The 21,200-nt window shown below is 40.6% G+C and overlaps 1 protein-coding gene and 1 long non-coding RNA gene across 4 annotated transcripts in view; one reads left to right on the forward strand and one right to left on the reverse strand.

Annotated features, from left to right (window-relative positions):
• The window catches only part of Hecw2 (HECT, C2 and WW domain containing E3 ubiquitin protein ligase 2), a 356,194-nt gene that overhangs the window by 51,203 nt on the left and 283,791 nt on the right, over nt 1-21,200 (forward strand). The gene's annotated exons all lie outside the window — the stretch shown is intronic.
• The window catches only part of LOC121142826, an 81,821-nt gene continuing 77,915 nt past the window's right edge, over nt 17,295-21,200 (reverse strand). Inside the window, exons 5-6 of the long non-coding RNA XR_005879939.1 lie at nt 18,131-18,255; nt 17,295-17,852 (exon numbers count right to left, since the gene is read on the reverse strand). This is a non-coding gene — a long non-coding RNA (uncharacterized LOC121142826). The remainder of the gene's footprint in view (nt 17,853-18,130; nt 18,256-21,200) is intronic.

Genomic DNA, 21,200 nt, shown 5'->3' on the forward strand with positions numbered 1-21,200 from the left:
TTTCTATGGCTGTAGGAAAATGGCAACAGAATTTTTATATAAGATCTTGAAGGGCATAGACAAGCTGAGGGTAGTTTTATATCTAGTCTCTTGCTGCAATCATATCCATCCTTTTCTCTTTCATTTTTGTGGCATCCACATTCTCTTTCATATAGCTGGGATGGCCAATCATTTCTTGTTGCGTTTGTTCTGTGGAGAAAGTTTAGTGAGTGAATATGCTGTACTTCTTCATAGTTATTTCTGTTCTTTGTTGTAGATAGATGTACAATCAAAGAAGATGCCATCTGAAGTTTAGCGATTAGATTCTTTGTACACAAATGTTCCTCCGTCCTTACTTTTGACTGTGAAATTCTGATTAATGACATCAGTGGCTAAGTGCGTAGTCCTATAAGGGTTGAGCTTCTCGCAAAAGAGTTTGGGCATATTTGGAGTTTCACAAGCAACCCATTTGTTGGTTGGTTTGAGACAAGGTCTTTCTATTTAACTCAGGCTGGCTTTTAAACTCGTTACATAGCTTGGGTTAGTTTTGAACTGTGGATCCTCCTGCCTCAGCTTCCTGAATCCTGGGGTTATGGATAGGCTCCACATGCCTGCTTCACTGATCCATCCTTAGTGTTAGCTTAAGACTGTAGTGTGCTTTTGGGCTTCTGTTACTGGTGCTATTGGGCAATAGTTCTTGACTTTAGGAAGTTAAAAATAATAGAGAGACTCTTTGTTTTCAGACCACAACTTTTCACAGTTGGAAGAACTTGATTTCTTTGTTCAAGGATATTTAGGAAACCCTTTATATTTTCCTCCTTCAAGGAATCTTTCAGCTTCAATGGAACTGCTGTGGAGGTGGGTTGAGGAGATGACAGGTTCCCAAGTGAATACTAAACGATTGTATTTGGTAAGCTCCGATGAGCAGCCTGAAACTTGTCCTATGTTGTCTATGATTTGTCCTTCATAGGAAGGAAGGAAGGAGGGAAGGAGGGAAGGAGGGAAGGAAGGTGCCTGTGTGGAAAGCTTATGGGAGCCAAATCAGAACTACCAGAGTGTGTTGGCTCATGTGACCACTGTATAGTTTTAAAAACAAAAAGTTGTTAAGAAAACTAGTAACTTTTCCCTAAATATTTGAGGCTGGGAATGAAGGTCCACTGGCTAAGCTTTGTGACGTCCAAGCAGCAGGGTGACCACTGAGATACAAGAACAATGCAAGTGGGAATCCTAGTCTTTTCCAAGTGTGGTGTGGGCTGAGAGCTCTCTGAGGATTGCTGAGTGTGTGATGTACCTTTTATGATGCCAGGATGAATGAATCAGGGTGTGATTCATTGCAGCTAGCAGGTCACCCTTCCTGCTGCCCCTACACCATTCGGTGTTTGCCGAGGTGTGGTCCAGAATAGACTGCATCTAAGTCTGCCGGGGTCAGAATCTCTTGGGGTTTCTTAACTTTTAAACAAGCTCTCCAATTGGGCACACAGGCCTCAAGAGCCAGTAGTCAGTGGCTCCATCATTTCTCTTGTTTGTTTGTTTGTTTGTTTTTTAACAGAGAGCTAGGATGCGTTCAGTCTAAATCCCTTGTGGGAGAAGGTGGGAGGGTACAGGGCAACAACCTATAAAATAGAGCATCAGTTGGAATTCTTGTGAGCCAGACTCCTTAGTCGTCTACTTGGTGCTGGCCACACCGCTCCATGGCTTGTGCTCTGCTCTGATTCACACTGCCTCTGGTTTCCTCAGAACTCTTTTCATGAAGCATATCTCTTGGGTGTGCATGGCAGGTCAAGGGCTTGCCACCTCCCACTTTCCAGCTTCAGTTAGAATATACATCCCTCTGCTCTTGCTAGCTGATCTCCAGTGGGATGTTTGAATCTTGGATCTATCTGCCTTCTGTCTGTCTAGGGCTTTTCTATCCCCCCTGTTGTTATACAGAGACACAGTACCCCTTCAGATTCTAAACTGAATTGTTCTTCAAAATAAGATGCCTGTAACATTAAGGAGGGAGAAGAAGTAAAGAATAATTTTCTTTTATCTTCATAAGTGATAAAATTCACCCCCTTTTTATCTTGATAATTGAACAACCCCCCCTTTTGTTAGCATAACCTCTCTTGTCCTCTATATTTGAAATGAGTTGATGGAAATGTGAGATGTGAATGGTGTGTGTCCTTGGCACATTTGAGGACTGATCTGTGTCCTGGGCACATTGGGCTTGTTCAGTTGCAACTGCTGCTGTTCTCTATAGATACTGCCATTCCACACAGCTTCAAAGGTCAGATGAATGGCTAGGGTCTTCTTGCTTGGAGGGTGGCTGATACTCTGTGTAGGCAGAACAATGTTGAGATTTAATGACCCTGTGGTGCTCAGGACCTAGTTTAATAAGCAGTATCATGTATTTTCTGAATGTAATTTTTGTGTTACATGATCTCTTTCCCCTCTTCAAACTGATGGTGAATCATGGGAGTGAGGCCAAGGAAGAAAAAGACAGATTCTATTGGTTACCAAGAAAAAAATCATTTTTACCTTTTCTCTTCCTGTTTAGAATTTTGGAAGTAGAAGGATGAAGCATCAGATACTCATGTGGACAGAACCAGTGACATTGCTATCCTTTCCAGCTCTTCTGGGGTCCTGTGGCCATTTACTGTGTTCCCTTGTGCAAAACACTGTCATAGTTCATAGTGACAAACCATGTACCAAGGAAACAAACAGATTCCAAATTGGATAGAGGCAGAAAGGGTCTCTTATATTTGATAAGACAATCAAAGTCTTTTTAGATCAAGTTATATGTCCACAGGGTCCATTAATAATTCCTTTATTCAGCATGTATTATTAATTATTAATTAATACTTCCTTTATTCAGTGTGTCTTACATTCTGCTTTTGGCCATTAAGAAACACATGTATTTCCCCCCCCTGAAACATTGTCTTCCAGGTTGCTCTATAGTTCTGAAAGTCCCCCATTACTTTCTTAAGTCGTTTTAAACTGCTCCGCAATTACTAAGCCTAAATCGTTCATATTTTCCCCCTGTGTAGTGGTTTTGGAGGTAAGTGCTGGAGCAGAGAGCTGTCTAGCTCTCCTCTTCCAATAGTGGAGCTACCCCGGTGGAGTTAGCATTTTCTTTTCTAAGTGAGTACCTTAACTCAGCTCTTCAGTTCATGAGGCAGTGTCTAATAATGAGAGGAACAATTTCAGACCTTCTGGACAGCAGTGAAGGGACAACATAACCCCGATGTATGGTAGATAGTCCTTGAGCTCTAAGCTTTTCAACAGCTCTGCTTCCCCTACTATTCCTGCTGTGGCTGCTCTAAGGACAGCATCGCAAAAGGCTGGGGTGAGTACAGGTTGATGGAGAGAGGGAAGGGAAGAATGACCAAGGCTGTCCTGTACATTCAGAGTGATAGACTGCGCCACAGGCATTAGACCTAGAAAGGGATGTGACAAGAGGTTAAGGGACCAGGACACATACATTTCACATGTAGGCTTTGCACACAGTAGGATTATAATTAAGCTTTCTTACAGTTTGTCTTTAGCAGATCTCCTTTATCTTCCAGTGGTGTCATGAGAAGCATGATAGTGATTTGTGGAGGCTGTGGTTTGGCGTGTATATTTACTGGAGTACAGAGTAAAATATCCGAGTATCCATGTTTGGGATCTTATGCTTTCCTGCCCATTATGTTGGAAACAGCACTACAGAAATAAGCCGGGTGTGGGCGGTCTACGTCACATCTGGCTAGAACCATCCTGACCTTGACTTTACATTTCTTCAATCAGAGCCTTTGTCAATTTGCTGAAAGTAACCCCGATTTCTACAAACTGAGAAATTTGCCACCCCTCTTTGGCAATATATGATAAGAAAAGCCAGGGAAACTTTACACGTGGCTGTTTAGGGGTCAGTTGTTGCAGCTGTGGACTGGAGTGTTCTTCTGTCATATTGATGATCTGTTTTCTACATTGTTTTGTTGGGCAAATAGGTACAGAAGGAAGGGACCAATTAATATTTACCATTCTAAATTTCTTTCTCTAGATGTGGGGAGCTCTATGGGCACTGCAGTAGGATTTGATCTTACCATCTCAGGCTGGTGGTGAGCTGGTCCCTGCCCCCTGCACCAGAACAGACCGGTGTCTCCATATCTGACAGGAGAGAGGGCTGAAGCTTGGGCAGGCAGTTGTGTTAAGAGGATTCTTAGGAGCTACTTTTAGCTCTTTGAAAAATTTATATCTCGAGCCCCACATCTCCCTCCTGCGTCACGGCAGCTGGCCTACATTCACCAGAGTATCCACATCTCTTCTGATATTTATGGGAGGTGGATCAAGGCAGCGAAGACTAAGATTTATCTATTGTTTCAATCTGCTCCTTTGTGAGGCTGAAAAGCTCCTGAGAGACCATAGGTGTGTGTCATTTAAAGGGACAGACAACACATCCCCTCAATTGTTTCCTGCTCAGACAACTGAGATCTCACAGTATGTTCTTCTAATAATGTATGCCTGCTTATTAAGGCCAACGTGTGAGCACTTAGCCCATGTGGCAAGGGTGCGTGTATAATTTAAGAAGGGGAGCAAGGTAAACATTTTTCCCCATAGCACATGGCCAGCACTAAAAATTCACTTATAGCCAGACTGACCCAGATTGCTGCTTTCCGATGGCCAGGAAGTACATCTCTGAAATAAGACAACACATAGCTGATTATAAAGATGTCAAAGGTCGCACACCAATTTCAAATTGTCTGATCTCTTTCAATTTAGGACACAATGCTGACTTCTTAGCAGACACAAATGAAATCAGATTTCTGGAAATAGTGCAACTGTAAATGTGGGTACATTAGCAGAAAAATAAACCCCAGTCCACAGACAGGGTTAAAGTGACAGACGAACTCATCATGTAGGTCACGGCCATGCAGAAATCAGTTATGTAGGTTCCTCATTTCCAGTAAGGCTAATATTGTATTTGTCCTTTTGCAAAACGAAGTAAAGTGATTGTAAAGTCTTGTTTCCATGCACTTCTCAAAGGTAGCATTGCCCTCATAGCTTTTATAGTGAAATAAGTTGAACTAGAAAATGTCAGTGAAGCTTAAGGTAATAATAATACATCTACTTGCCTAATTAAGCATTGCTAATGGAAAGTTGCGAATGAAATTACACCTATATAGTCCCTTTTTGGGTGTCATGGATGAGGATATGTGATTTTGCTGAGATTTGGGAAGAGGAACTTTTCCATTCCTCAGTCTGAAAATTGATGGGGAAAGCAAGAACATGAAAAGTGAGATTTAAATCAAGAAAGGATACATACAGATGAGTGGTTTTAGTTTTAAGGGAAAAAGGACTAAGGAACTCATATACATTATGTAAGATAGCAAATATAGGATATGAAGGTGCTGAGGGCCTATGCAGTTGGCCTCTATACTTTGGGCCTGAAAATAATATCTAAGGTGACTATTAATTTTCCTCAATTCTCTCCCTTAAATATGTAGAATCATGTGTATACACATGTCCGTGAGGTCATGTAGGGGATTACATGCTCTCAAGCATGCTAAGCCTGTACTTTCATAACTGAAGTACACTCTCAGCAATGAATGTATTTCATTTTTTAAACAGAGTATTAGTTTTTATTAGGTATTTAAACAACATTTACAATGTTATGGGCACATATATCTGTATTTTTACATCAAAGTTTTAGAAAGTAAAATCATGTGTATGAATTAAACAACAAAATGACATACAACAGAAGACCAAATAAATCTTGGCCATAATCTTATGACCTCTGAAGTCTCCTTAGTTTTGAAAATAAGGGTAATTTAATTCACTACATTTTCTAAGATGTCCTAATCAAGCTGTCATGAAGTAAAACTACTGTCATCATGCTGACTTGGGGATTTTCAAGAGTAACAAATATTGGAGAAATGGAAAACATAACCTGTTGTAATTTTATATTTATTTAAATACAAAAGAAGCTTCATTTTGTTTGCTGAAAATATTTGAGGAAACAGTTTCAGATAGCCTTCTTTCAAAGACCGGAAATACATTTCTGCCAGGGACAAATACCAGGCAAAGGACATCAACACTTTTTAGTATATATTTTGTTTAGAAGTGTTTCTTCTAATTTTTCTAAGCATGTGTCAATTTATTTTGCTGGTGTTTCTTTTATAGCCCACTTCCAGTCTATTTGCTTGCAAGAGCTTATCACTTGAATTATCCTGTCAAAAGCATTTGGCAAATCCATGATCTTCTTCAGATTTTAATGAAGCATTTGATGTAGAACTTATTAATTTTCATTTTGTCTTTGAATCAGTAGTCATTGCCATGTAAGATGGCATACTTGTTGATATAGGCCTAGAACCCTTAGTTGAAAACGAAGAAGACTCAAGCCCATGTAAACTGCTTTTGCTGTTTGGTAGTCATTCTTGTTCAGGCAATTAATTCTTCAAGCTCCTGATGTCATCACATAGAGTCAGTGTAGATTACAAATCCTGTCTACACCCTGTTCTCCTGTTAGATGAGAATCCATTTCACATGGTGTTTTCAGAGAATTATCATTGATTATATGTAGTATGTGATGAAGGTCTTACTAAGACTGGGGATGGGTTTTGAAGAGGCTTTATTTCTTAACATAATCTTTTGAGAAGAAATCTAGACAGGAAGGCTCACTAAGCCATGACTAATTATGCCTACTGAAATGGTTTCTCCTCTTCCCTCTCCTCCCGTTGTTTCCCTTTTCTTACTGTAAGGAAATGTAGTAATATGGCGAGCTGGATTTCTTCCACGGATGTGCTGTGATGTTTTCCTAAAGGTTCGTTTCTGGTCACTTTTGGCATTATGGGAGAATACCCCATGAAGGATCATCTACCAGTCCTGTGAGAACAGCTGAATGATTCTGTTCAGAAGGTAGTAGAGTGTTCTACTGTCAATGCTACAGTTTAATTAGATACAGGGTCATTGATTCCATGTGGTGTGATTTCTTTGAGTGGTTATAACACTTATCCTCAGTCCGTTTGTTTCTGAGGAAACTATTTGAGAGCAGCATGGCCAGAATCCCTTTCATTAGTTAAATTCCTTCCCCCACCCCATTTCTGGGTAACCACAACTCCCTGCACAGATAAATGAAGTATCACTTGAAAATTTAGGAGGTATTTCACTGAAACAGAAAAGAGAGAGAAAGCTACAGAATGTTTAGCTACTTGATTGCTGTCTTCATGTTTGCCTAAGACTTTGGGTGCAACTTTTAAATAGTGAACTTGGAGTGCAGGAGGGTGGATTGTTAGAGGCATGTGGGCTTGTCTCTCTCACAGTGTTTGGATCAGGAAAGGACCAGGCATGATCATGCAACTATAACTGTTCTGATGGAGAGTGCACAGAACAATGAACAGTGGTGCCCTGACAAAGCCTTGGGTTTGAACAATAGAAAAGCCTTCCTTTATGTTTTGTTTTGTTGTTTACTTTGAAGGAGCATCGTGTTCTGCAGCCTGGGGGTAATAATTCTAAGATATCAGAGTTCTAGCTCCAATGCTTTGGCCAACAACCCTTCAGCACTGACTTTGAAAATCTATTAACTTTTGTTTGCTTTGGGCAAACAAAATCATTTTTAAGTGGGCTAGGCTGTACCCACTACATTTCCAAAAATGTAGACACTAGTATGAACTTAGTATTTAATTACTTGTTTGGCAGTATCTCTACATTTATATGATTTAGAGACATGTATCTGAAAATCCAGACTGTGTTTATTTAAAGAGGCTCCCGGTAAATAGAAACTTGAGTCTATGTTAGTACCATCACCATTATAATTGCCATCACTTCAGTCTTTGCCACTTGAGACTGCTGTGGGACTCAGTTTCTAGAAAAAAAAGCATGAATCTTAAGACAAAAACAACTTAATTCACAGCCCCCAAGAACAAGAGTGTAAGAAATTCTTATGGTGTAATGTAATTTAACTTTAATTGTTGGTGGGGTATGTGTCCCCATGCAATGCTGTTTGTATCAAGGTCTGGGGTCAACTTTCAGGAGTTGGGTCTCTTTTTACCATGTGAGGTTCTGGGGATCAAATTCAGTTTCCCAAGCTTCTGTGTCAAGTGCTTCACCTGCTGAACCTCAGTCCTCCCCCACTTCTATCTTTTTAAAATGTCAGGATTTTCAAAGAAGAGACCAGATACTTATCATGTCTTTGAGCATAATTTACAGGACTGCTTATGCAATTTCAACCAGGGCATAAAATCATTTAATATGTTTCATAAAAATATTTTAAAAATCACTTATTATATTTTACAAAATCTTTCCCTGATCTTTTTTACCCTGTGGCCATCTTGACAGCTGCTTTTAGAAAAATTGTGTCTGCCATGGGGCAGGGCCTAGGCCCTGCCCTGGATCATATGACAGGCTTTCAAGATCCCTCATGAAGGGCCTTACCCTCCTTGGAGACTGGAGTGGAGATTGGGGAGGGGGTTGGGAGGCAGGAGAGGAAGGGAGGGAGAGGGAGCTGGGATTGACATGTGATGTAAACTTGTTTCTAATTTAAATTAAATAAAAGAAAGAGGAAAAAGAAAAATGGCGTCTGGGAGGAAGTTGAAAAAGTCACCAGAGGTGAGCGATGTCGGGCTTCAGGTTGTTAGGGAAGCAACATAAAGACTGAACTAGGGCGCTGGTAGGCCCTGGAGATGAGCAGATCAGACAAAGTGAAATTGGTCATCCCCAAGAACTTCCCTTCTTTGTAGAAATTTGACCAAGTGTTGTGCCGTGTTAGTAAAACTTGTGTCCGTCACTATGGTGGGACTAATATGGAACTGGGGGGGGCAGTAACTGAAGATGCACTTGACTGCTGTTGATCCAAGTGATTTGGTATCGTCAGAGAAGCGGTTCTCAACCTATGGGTCGAAACCCCTTTGGGGTTGAACAGCCTTTCTCAGGGGTTGCCCATCAGATATCCCACATATCAGATATTTGCTTACAATCCATAACAGTGGGAAATTACAGATATGAAGCAGAGACGGAAATATTTTTATGGTTGGGGAAGTGTATTAAAGGGCCCCAGCTTTAGGAAGGTTGAGAGCCACTGTATTAGAGGCATGCTGGAATGGAAGAGTGAAAAGTACCTCATGTAAATTTTCTCTTTAATAAGACTTTCTAGAACTCTGTAACCCCTCCCCATTCTGAACTACTTCTGGGCATGGACTCCCATCATTCGGGTTGAATTTTTCCTACAATTTTAAAATTTCTCTGAAATATATTATTTACAAAATTTCATGCAAATGTAATACTCTCTGTGTAATACATATTTTGCTTTAATACAAAACACTGTTTTAAATTATTCAACATTGGGTAAAATTGGACTTTCCAGGGAAGTTTTTTAGAGGTTTACAGTGGCCTTAACATCCCTCAAGTCCAGAGTGTGAGCTCCTATGTGGTGTCTGGGGTTGTACTGAAAAGTTCAAAGTGAGTTACCCAGATTCATGCATGCGTCTAAAACATTACCGAGGGAAAATTTGTGAAGTCTGTTTTCTGTCAGAAGTTTTCCAAATAAAATCAGATTTGCATCAGCAGCTGGTGGTACATTTTCCCTTCAGTCCCCTTTGCAGAGTGAGGATGCAGTGAAGGGGAACTGAGCTACACAGAGGGGATGCTTTGGAGTGAGCAGGCTCTGGTGGTGTGTACCACTCACCAGCTTTCAGAACTTAGGTCATTTATTCGTTACTGTACCCACAGTAGAGCTTCAACTCTTCACGTGCAACATGGAGCGATAATCTCTACTGCCCTAGCCCACAGAGGTGAAATGGGCATGTTGTTGTGTTCTGAACCCTGTGCTCTCTGATTATGTGTCACTGGGATTTTGTACAAAAAGGAGCAATGAAGGACTAGATGGGAGCCTCCTTCTTAGCTTCAAATACTACTCTGTTCTGGAACCCCCAGGCCACACACTTGAGCTAGCCCTTTTCTCCTGGTCGTAATGTATTTTTGCTCCTGACCTTATAGATAATTTATGTCTCATGCATGGTGAGTTCTTTCTCTTCTATATTCTTCTGCATCAGTTGAAAGTTATTCTAAACTGGTTTGCTCCCCCCCTTTCATGTTAGCCTTCTTCTTTAGCTGTGAGACATTGATAGATGCCTGTCATGAAAAGGTCAAGTTGAAAGCGTGTTTACAAACTGCTGTAAGCCATCTTGGTAAGGCATGAGCACAATCAGGTTCCTCATTTCGCTTCTTACCGCTAACCTCTGACAGTTAAGGGTGACTCTCGTACCAGCGTATAACAAAGGCAGGGTTCAGACCCCTGACATTTCACATAAGCAGGCACAAAACAGTCTCACAACTGAAGTAAGTCATGGCTGTACATCCTCTGGAGTGCTCTTTAGGTCATGGCAGTGGATGGGGCAGGCAGACAGGAACCCACTGGACCAGACTAGACTCAAGACCCTGCAGAGTCAAGACTGGTGTGAGGTGCCAGGCTCATGCCACACACTGTCATGTCCTCTAGAATTATTTTATTGGAAGGAAGAATGGTTTGAAATTTACAGACAAATTTCAAGGATAATAGACTTTTTAAATATATATTTTGCTTACCTGTGTATACCTGTTATTAGACTACTACATAGTGTGTTTGTCAAAACTAAGAAATCAATGTTGATATCTTCATGTGTACAAATTCCCTTTGTTTAAGAACTTGTGCTTAGAATCCAGAAGAAAAGGAATATTTCAAAAATAAACTTATATTTTCCATTGTATAAAAAGAAGAATTTTTGAGGCAGCCTGAACTACACAGAGAGCCGCATCTCAAAAAAAATATAAGTAATTCATTTGTGAGAACTTTGCAAAATATAGAAATGTGGTTAATTCACATAATTCATACCAAACATTTTTCTTGGCTTAAACACTTAACTTCCCCCTAAATCTGATGACTGTGACCACCCCAAGTACCAAATGCAGCCTCAGGAGTACTTGCAGATCATGACCCCACATTTCTCTAAATGAATATGTAAATGCTTTTTCAGGGATGGTATGGGATGACCTCCAGGAGCAAGGAGAGAAGATACTTTCCAGCCCAAAGTTCTACTTTTATTTAAACATAATTAATTATAGAAATGTATGCTTCAGCGTATTCAGGAACGGGACACTGGGCATCTGTTTCTGAGAAGGCAGGCTGATGGCTGCCATCTCTCTGTTGGTTAGTTGGTGTAGTTGTTGAGTGAGTGATATGCAATTGAGCAGAAATGAATTTCTGTGGCCTTGCCCATGGAAAGGAAGTGGGTATCAGAGGGAAGCCAGTTCAGGTGATGGAGCTTGAGATTGTACTTGTAGCCCCTTCTCAACCCATTTCCTGCTCTGTGACGCTCATAGAGCAGTAAAAGGCCAAAGGGTCCAGAATGGAGATGATGGGTACCAAACACTTAAGCATATGGAAGCTATGATTAATTTAACAGGTATTGTCTGGAAATAACTGTCAGAGAAACCATTCCAGGCAGCAGCTCAACCCCTCTATGTGGTCAGCCCTGGGCTGTTCCAGAGGAAGCAGAGGAAAATCACTTTTTGGTTCTTAAGTGTTGTATGCACATGGCATATCCTGTATCAGTGCAGGTGGATAGGATGTTGCTGGAAGAGTGAGGGCAGGTTTGGGTTACTAAGGGAGAGAGGGGCAAGGCACCAAGAAATTAGGGAACTTAAGGAGCTTGCATCCTGTGGAATGATATAAATAGCTTTGAACATATCATTCATTGTTTAGCTCTTGTTAGTTTCACTCAAGCATTTCATTATTTTCCATCGTATTAGACTCTGATGTCTCTGCAGAGGCCTTTCAGTATTATGTCTCTTTTCCCCCTGTGGTGGAGCTGAGAATCAATCTAGGACCTTGGGCATGCTAGGCTAGAACTCTGCAATGAGGTGCAGCCCTAATTCAACCTTTTCTTAACACCGTTTTTGGATTATGAAAGACCTATAAGATAATCCACAGAAATTAAAAACAGAAAAAGGCAAAAAGAAAAGAAAAAGCCCAAGGGTCCTGGGCTGTGTTTGTGCAGTAGATTTCAGTCTTCTTCATCTCATCCCCTATCTGTATAAAAGATCCCTTTCTGTTTTAGGTTAGGAAAATTTGATTAATGCAAACATTAAAGTAAGCCTGAATTGTAAATCCATTTTTGCTAAAAGGAAGACATTGCCTCGTGGAGAGATTACCTCATAAGGTTTTATTCTTGGGCAGTGCTTTGAGTTACAATGACAAGAAATATACCCTGAGATTTGGGGAGGCAAGGCTGGAGGTGACAAGAAATGGTTTGGGGTATCCTAACTTAGGACAGAACAATTGTCTTATGTTTTATCCAGGCGCTGTTTCTTCTTTGATTATGTAGCATCTTATATTTGCTCATTTTCGTTGAAGGAAAATTATTTAAAAAAGAAACATGATTAAGAGATGTCAACAGTAACAGTCATTACAGTGAAAAGAAAACAATGGAGTGAACTTCAGTTGGATACTGAGAGTTGCCAAAGACTCTCAGCCAAATCTCTGCTTTCTTGTTAAAATAGGAAAGTTAGCAGGTGTTGAAAATTTATTAATGGCATCATGTCATTCAACAGAGAGTTTATTAAGAATCATTGGAATACGACTTTGCATTGTAGGTTTGGTGATTTAGTTTGGAAGTGCTATAGTAAAATTGTGGACTCCTCATCTAGTTTTCTTCTTCTTAATATTACTTTTATTACCTTATTATATTTCATCCTTTGTTATACTCTCAAGCATCCTAATGAAGAATTAATGCATTACTCATGAATATCACAATATCAAATATTGTGATAGACCTCTATCTTGTAGAACTTAATTAACCCCAGTGATATTAGGAAACTATTTTCATCTATGAAATGAGTGCCAAATTGTGTGTATGAAACATGGAAGGCCAAGGTCACCAATGTTGTGTTGTCTCCAGGACAGTGGGTTGTCCTGTCATCAGAGCTCCCTGGTGTCTCCCTGGGACTGAGTCCTTCAGGTTAGGAAATGACTTGCCTACTCTCCTGTTATGATGATAAGATACCCTGATCAAAGCTATTTAAGGGAGAGAGGAAGTGTTCATTTGGGCTTATAGCTTCAGAGTTTACTCCATTGTGTCAAGGGGGGCAGAGGCAGGGACTTGAGGCCAGTTGTCACATTGCACCTGCAGTAGAGGAGCAGAGCACGAGGACTGTGACTGCTCTCCTCTCTCTCTCTCCTTATCCAGCCCAGGGAAAAGCTCTGCCCAGTGAGGTGGGTTTTCCCACCTCAATTAACCGAATAAAGATGATCACAGTCCTTCATAGGCATGCCCAGAGCTTCTCTTTTGTGATCTGAGATCCTGTCCAATTGGCATTGTTAACTGTCATATTGGGAGGCTGAAAGTAACTGAGGAACAATTGGGACTTCTTTAAACTATGAAACATTGGGTGTCTGCTGGGTAATGAATGTGTCTTTGGCTGAGTTTAGTCCAGGGCTCCTTTTCATTGTGATAGTGACCCAGTTGTAATTCTGTGAGGAATGAACTATAAGTCTATACGTGACTCACCTGGTGCCTGGTAAAGGACCAAGACTTTAGGATGACTTTATTCCTGTTGGATACAATATATTTAACTTTAGTCTGTTACCAAGCAACATATCTTGAATTTGGGGGAAATATGGGCCTAAGGAAAGCTATAATTGCACAATTCTGGGAAGGATTCTCTAAATCTAGGGTAGAGAACTATTTCTCAAACAATATGTGGAGGATTGGTTTTTCTTTTTTAGAATTTAACTTCTCAGTGCAAGGGGGGTTGTTACTATGAATTAGTAGAAAAAGAAAGAGCTCTGATGAAATGTAAGCTCAAATTCTTTAATGTTAGGATCATTGCACAAGGTGCATTCCAACAAAATTAAGGCCAACTGAAGAGAAAAAAGAATCACAATTAAACTTTATGTGTGTTCTTAAAAGGACATGAAAAGACAGTGACATAGAAACTTGTAGCTGCATTAGTAACTTTGCTGATCTAGGATTACACTTAAAGCAATGATTTTTAGTGCAGTAGCAGCAATCCCTCTCCTATGGCTTTGCACGCATACTTCCCACATCGGAATGTGAACTCATAAGCTGAGCTCCCATCTTGCTTCTGAGTATAACGAACATAGCACTAATGCTGACAATTCTCACAGGGTGTGATGTCCAGGAAGCAGGGTTGTAGGCTTTTGCTTTGTTTTTCGCTGGCACACCACTCATGCAGTGAGGATACCAGAAGCCAAGGAAACCGTTGAGCAAGTTCTGGATATTCATTTTAAACTTTGATCCAAAATGAAGCTGTTATGCTCAAAGCTAATCTGCGACTTACTCTTAGCAACTTCAGATCGTTTACTTCTTTTGGAAAAATAATTTCTTGATTTTGTACGCACTCCTATGCCCCCTACACACCTTATGCTATTTGTGGTTGTTGGTTAAGCATGTTATGTTATTAAATGCTCCTGCTGCACCTTTTTGGTGGGAGGTTCATGCCATTTGTGCTCTCCTCCAGGTGTTTCATACTGTCCTGACTGATCTATGACCTGTTTAGTGTCACAGTACATATGTCACAAGCTAGGACATCAGAGCGGTCTCAAAATGCTAAAAAGGCATCTGCATACTTTCCCCCATTTCCCCAAGCAATAGCAAGCCACCTGCCAGCAGACTTGGGTCTGTGGGTTACCCTGAGTTGACCTGATGTGGGTGATTGCCTTGCCTCACCCCTCTTGCTCAACACTGGACATTTCTCTCTCTTCTGGGTCTATCCAAACCCTTCATAGTTATTTCAGGCCTCTGAGAATTTGAGGCTTCTGATGGTTTCTTTCTGCAATTAACTGTTCCATTGTATACTGTTTTGCATTGTATTCTAATTGTTTATGGGAGTATTGTCTCACTAGTGGGAATCAAGAGGAGCTCTTTCACCATAGGGAGTTGGAATGTGCTGAGTGTGCAGTAAATATTTATGGACTACTATTCTGTGTGGATCACTAGGCATGTTAATTACCACCACCATTATGGTAGATTTATGTTTCAAGACAACAAAACTCATGCACAAACTATAGAATATTAGAAAATATCATCATTAAGACTGGAGAGATGGATCAGGGGTTGGAAGCACTTGATGCTCTTGCACAGGATGTGGGTTCAATTCCCAGCACCTCCAAAGTGACTCACAACCACTTGGCCATCAGGCATGGGTGTGGTGCACATATGTACATGCAGTCAAAACACTCATACACAAAGTAAAATAAAAATTTAAAAATAAAAACCCACTCCAAAATGTACCAAATGTAGCATCATTTCTATGAAGTTAGTCATGCCTATGGCATACGTAAAGCACAGTTGTAGAACAGCTTGTCCTATAGGGTTTGTTTTCTTGGTGTGAAATCTTTTGTGAGTGTTATATGGAAAGTCAAACCAGTTGAAAGGCCTGGTTATAAAGTGTCATCCTCTGTATCTTGCTAACTATTGTAAAATACTGAAGGGAGGTTGCAAAGGATTACTCTTCAAGCTTACTGTACACCTCACACAGTACTAACAGCCTGGAGAGTTCAACATGAAAGGAAAAAGGTCCAGATATTTACTTTTTTAGATTTTAAACACTGTTTCTAATTATGTTGCATGTCTGTGTATATGTGCAGGTACCCAGAGGCCAGAAGAGTCAGATCACGCTGGGGCTAGAGCTGCAGGTGGTTGTGAGCTGTGTTCTTCGCTGCTGAGTCTTCTGTCCGTCCTGCCGACTGTCTCTAAAACAAACGGAAAGCCTCAGCTTTTATCTTTACATGGCCTTCGTCCCATGTGTTGCAGTTACTCCTTGCCAGTTTTCCATGTGCCACAGCCCCCATCTCTCACACAGGGCTGGCAAACAGCTTCATGAGTTGTCTTCACCTGCCTGGTCCCTCTGGGTGCTAAGGCTTGTGACTTCCGGTACAGAGTCATGCATTAAACTATTTGGTGAATGATTAGCATTTGGGAGGCACACTATTGAAAAGAAATCCCTTGTGCTGCCTCACAAGGAATGTCATAACCCCTGTCACCATGGTCCCGAAGCTTGAGCTGAGGGATGTTTTCCTTACCCTTCCCGGGTCCCCTCCCCCATTTCTCTTCTGCATCTCTCTTTGTTCTATCCACCTTGAGTGTCTGCCTGCCTCTTATAGCCCTATCCTTGGGTCATCGTTTTCTCATGTGACGCTAACATTGCAGTAATCTGGTGTCTTCCTTGTTCTGAAATACTCTTTCATTCCTGTCCGTCTCTTCAGTCACACCTGTCATGGTTTGTACTGACATGCATTTATGCACTTACCTGAAGGTGAGGATGTAATTATATCACCAGACCCAAGTTAAATGATTAACGAGTGCTTATTGGGGAACAGTTACACAGAATAATACAAAGAACTGCTGAAGTGTTTCCCTTCCCTCAAGTTTTTCTCTGTTGGGGAAATCCTGTGTATATGTCATTAAAGCACTGTTGGCCAATAGGGAAGTAAGATAAGTGGGTGTGGTTAGTGGTACGGTAAACCGCCCTTTTATTACCTCATCTGTATGCGCCTCTAATAAGTCACATGGTTAATGGCGGAATACTGTTTCCTCCTACATTTCTCTTTCTCCTTCCACTGTCTGAGGCCACGCCCAAGGAGGTGTGGTCACCATTACAAGTTCTCTGACAAGCCACCTACACTTACTTGCTTTACTCAGGACATAAGCCAGATTATGGCCCAGTGCTGCCTTATTCCCTGAATTTTCAACTCTTTCCTTTGAGTCTGGTGTCCAGGAGGTCCTGATGTCTGTTGGGTGAATGGAATGACTTGATACAGGGCCTTGAGAATAGAGTGTGGAATTAATTTACACCTCTGCACAGCATTGCAGCATTCTTAATTCAAAGTTGATATCTATTTTAATGGTTCTAGAAAAATGAATGAAAATACTGGTTGATGTTTTCTTGTTTGTTTAATTATTCTGTAGTTCCTGTGGCTTTATGTTTAGTAATTTGGCATTTAGTGTTTCCAAGAATAATTTACTGTGTGGGTCCCATCATCACTGATCAAATAGGAAGTCTAATTTCTAGAGGTTTCCAAAGAGAATGAGGGGGGAACCCTTGAAGTCTTCTCTACTAAATGCTTGTGGGTCTAATGTTGAGAGGAATAATGCCGGTGCTAAATTAGTTTCTTACTATTAATTAAAGCCGGTGCTGCACAATAATTAAAAATGTTTGTTCAGATAGTTATGTCTTTAAAATGTGTTTATAATAATAGTCATTTGTGGAAAATATTTATGAAAATGAAAGTAGTTAGTTTTGAGGAATGAAAGTCTTTTTTATGAAGTGTAACAATAACATGTATTTTTAAAAAAAACGTAGTCTCATTGCAACCATTTTTATTTTCATGCCTTTGAACCGGAGGCTTATTTAAGCATCCCATGGTTTATTTTTGTCTTGAGTTTGGTAGAAAATGCTTTACAGGATAGAAATTGTGGTGATTGTAAATGTTCCAGGTGAAATACTCATAGAAGGAAACCCCATCGGAAATATTGGAGCTCTCTTTGGGAATGAGGAAGAAGAAGGCCTGCAGGACAGAGGGTGGCAGGCCAGGAGGCTGGGGGCATTCTGGCATGGTTTGCACATCCTAACCCATCTCAGTGGGAGGCTGGAATGAAGGAATAAAATCTGCCAAAGGACCAAAATACTGTTCTTTCTTATTATACCCCCTCCTACTCATCCTACACAGAACTCTGTGTGAACATTGGAGCTTTTTATAGTCCAAGAACTTTGAAAGTCAGCCCTCCCAGCCCATGAGTTCCAGGCAGAACCCAGTAGCTTTCTTTTGCCAGCTCTAAAATCATGAACTTGAAGAAAATATTCAGTGGTTCCTCTTTTAGCTGTGCCATGGGGTGGAAATGTTCGGCTTGTCTTCAGAGTACCTAAACATGGATGGACACACACAAGCAGGCCTGTTAATGGTTCTTTTCTCTACCGTACGGCTGTAATGAAGGGGTAGAAAGCAGCTTAGTAAAAATAGGTCAAGAGAGTTAACTGAAGAATGTAAAGTCATGCATGTATGCCTCCTTCCCTGTTTCAGAGAACAGCATTCTTTCAAAGCCCTTCTCAGGGATAAAAATACCTGTGTAAATTGACCCAGTTATTTCCTTCAATACATAAATTGTAGAAATAGCAAAAGCAAACACTGTTTAAGACATACCTTTCACAGTTTCCTATGGCAGTTTTATAGAACAAATCAGGTTTCCATTGTTTATCAGGATCAAAAATACATGGCCGTGTCACAGGAGCAGACTGTGACAAATTCTTCAGTGGACTGATGATGGTCTGGAGGGAGAAACAGTGAGTTGACTTTCCTTAATGGGGCAAAGGTCCTCCTGTGGGAGGAATGTTCTTCATAGCTTCTTGACCTCTCTCCTAATTGTAACCTTTTGGTTAGGTGTAATGCTTACGTGTGATTTGGAGTGGGTTATTTAAATAAAACCTGCATGGATTCCTATGGGATCTTGTGTTGACGCACTGGTAGCTCTGGATTGCAGTCTGACTTGGAGTTAGCTGCTTTGTTTCCTGTGTCAGGCTTTCTCAACCTTGTTACTATTGATATGTCTTATGGTTTCTATTGCTGTGATAAAACGCGTGGACCAAATGAATCTTGGGGAGGAAAGGGTTTTTTCCATTTATGTCTGGAGTACACATTCTAGAAGCTGTTCCAATATTCCTTTTTATTTCTGGAATAAAGTCTATTTTGTCATGCTAAATTGTTCTTTGACATATTTTCTAATATTGGATTGAAAAGTTTTTTGCACCTGGACTCATCATTGAGCTTGGCCCGTAAAATGTTTCTCAAATAATTCACCCATGTGCCAACAGCAGATGCTGGCAGAATGTGAGTTACTCCTAGGTGGTATTCAGATAAACATTTTCAAAATTTTATTAGTTAGGCAGTTAGCTTAATTTGGCAAGTGACATGGATTTTCCAGTTATGATAGTGATATCAATTTCTCTTTTAGTGCTCGAGAAGTGTTCTGCTGTAAAGGCACTAGCTGCAAATTTATCTTTTAGTGTGGTCAGTTTAAGTAAACATCAGATAATGTTTATGCACAGACACATAGACATACAGACACATATGGAGACATAGACACATATATACACAGAGACACAGACACACAGACACACAGTCACACATACAGATATGCACACATAGACACACGGGCAGATACACAGACACACACACAAGACATACACAAGAGATGCAGACATACACACTTAGACACACACAGACAGATACACAGACACAACAGACACAGACACATTGACACACACACACACATACAGACACACAACAGAGAAACACAGACACATAGACACACACACAGACAGACATACAGTCACACACACACACACACACACATACATAGATATACATAGATATACACACAGCCACACAGAGATATTAGACAAAGATATAGACACACAGGCACAGACAGACAGACAGACAGACACACACACACACACACGTTTCTGGTGATGCTAGTAGTCATGAAGTAGATACTCAAATGACTGAGCCATGAAGACCATCTGTCTATAAAGCAGGTATGATGTTTGGCAAAGGGGATAAGGCTGGGAAGCAGAGCTCAGTGTATAGCCTTATCTGGTTGGCTTTCCCACAAGACACTTAGATACTATGGTAGTTTGAACTAATTGGCCCCCAAAGAGAGTGACTCTATTACAGGATATGACCTTGTTGGAATAGATGCGACTTTGTTGGAGGAAGTGTGTCACTGGGGATGGGCTTTGAGGTCTCAGATGCTGGAGTCATACTCAGTGTGGCTGTCACTTCCTGTAGAACTCTTAGCTCCTTCTTCAGCACCATATCTGGAAGTGCAGTCAAGCTTCCCACCATATCGATAATGGACTAAACCTCTGAACTGTAAGCCAACCCCAATTAAATGTTTTCCTTTATAAGCGTTGTTGTGATCATGGTGTCTCTTCATGACAATAAAACCCTGACTAAGACAGATGCTGTGTGTCTCATAAATGCTCAGTCTTTCCACAGGTATTGTCAGGCCTTCAAAATTTTCATACAGGGGTTATATATTCTTCCAAGGACTGGTGGAATTCACCTGTTAAACCATTTGGATTTTTTTGAGAATTTCTGTTTTTTAAAGATAATTTTCTAAACTCTTCCAAATTTGTTGGTTTATGAAATGTTTTAAACTTTTGAGGGTTTTCTTTCATTGGAATGTCTTCTTAGAGGTGCATTTTGTCCTACTGTTCCTTTGTGCCCCTCTTCACTGAACTAAACTCAGCACGTCAGTCCCTTCCTTCTGACTTACAGTATCTCTATTTTCTATGACTGTTACATTGGAAATGTGTCCCTGTTTCTTTGTCTTTTATCTCTACCATCTCCGTTTTCCTTAACTATTCTCAGTATCACAATGCATCTCTATAGATACATATCCGTGTGCAGTAATCTCCTGGTAGAGCTCTCTACAATTATTGTAATACTGAATTAGCAATTACGTCACCTTTTCTCATTTTAAATGTAGCTTATTGTGTTTTTCTTCTTACTATAAACTAGACCAACCTGTGTTTGTTTACTTTGTCCTTTCAAAATAGTATTGTTGTCTAGTTTCTTTGTTTTTTCTTTCATTGACTGCTGTTTTGCAAATACTTCCTAAAAGCTGTCTTCCATGGTAGGTGAATAGCTCCGCAGGTAAGTACACTTGCTCTGCAAGCCTGACAACCTGAGTTCAGCCCCTGGAGAAGGAGAGGCTTGACTGAGAAATTGTCTTCTTCTGGCTTCCACATGTGCAGTGTGGCACACATGTGCCAAAGCTCACACATCATACACACAGTGCATAATGACTTTTAAAGTTATGTTAAACTGGGTTATTGTTATCATTGCTGTTGTTGTATGTGTGTATGATGTGTGTGTATGTGCGCGCGCATGTGTGTGTGTGTGTGTGTGTGTGTGTGTGTGTGTGTGTGTGTGTGCAGGGTACATGTGACACGGTGCATGTGGAGGTCAGAGGACAATTTTCAGAAGTCTGTTTTCTCTTTCTAAGGAGGGATGAGGATCCAAACTCAGGATATCATGTGTTTGGCAAGTGCTTTCACTTGCTGAGCCTTCTAGTTGACCCTTAAGAGTTCACTTGTAAACTATAAAGCATGGCTATTGTTTTAATATTTATTAATGTTATTGTGGGTTACTCATTGCAATCCCGCTTAAAACTCTATGGAGTCATGGCTGAACATGCCTTCTGTTAATG

Source organism: Mesocricetus auratus, unplaced genomic scaffold (assembly GCF_017639785.1).
Source record: "Mesocricetus auratus isolate SY011 unplaced genomic scaffold, BCM_Maur_2.0 Super-Scaffold_100010, whole genome shotgun sequence".
Lineage (NCBI taxonomy): Eukaryota > Metazoa > Chordata > Mammalia > Rodentia > Cricetidae > Mesocricetus > Mesocricetus auratus.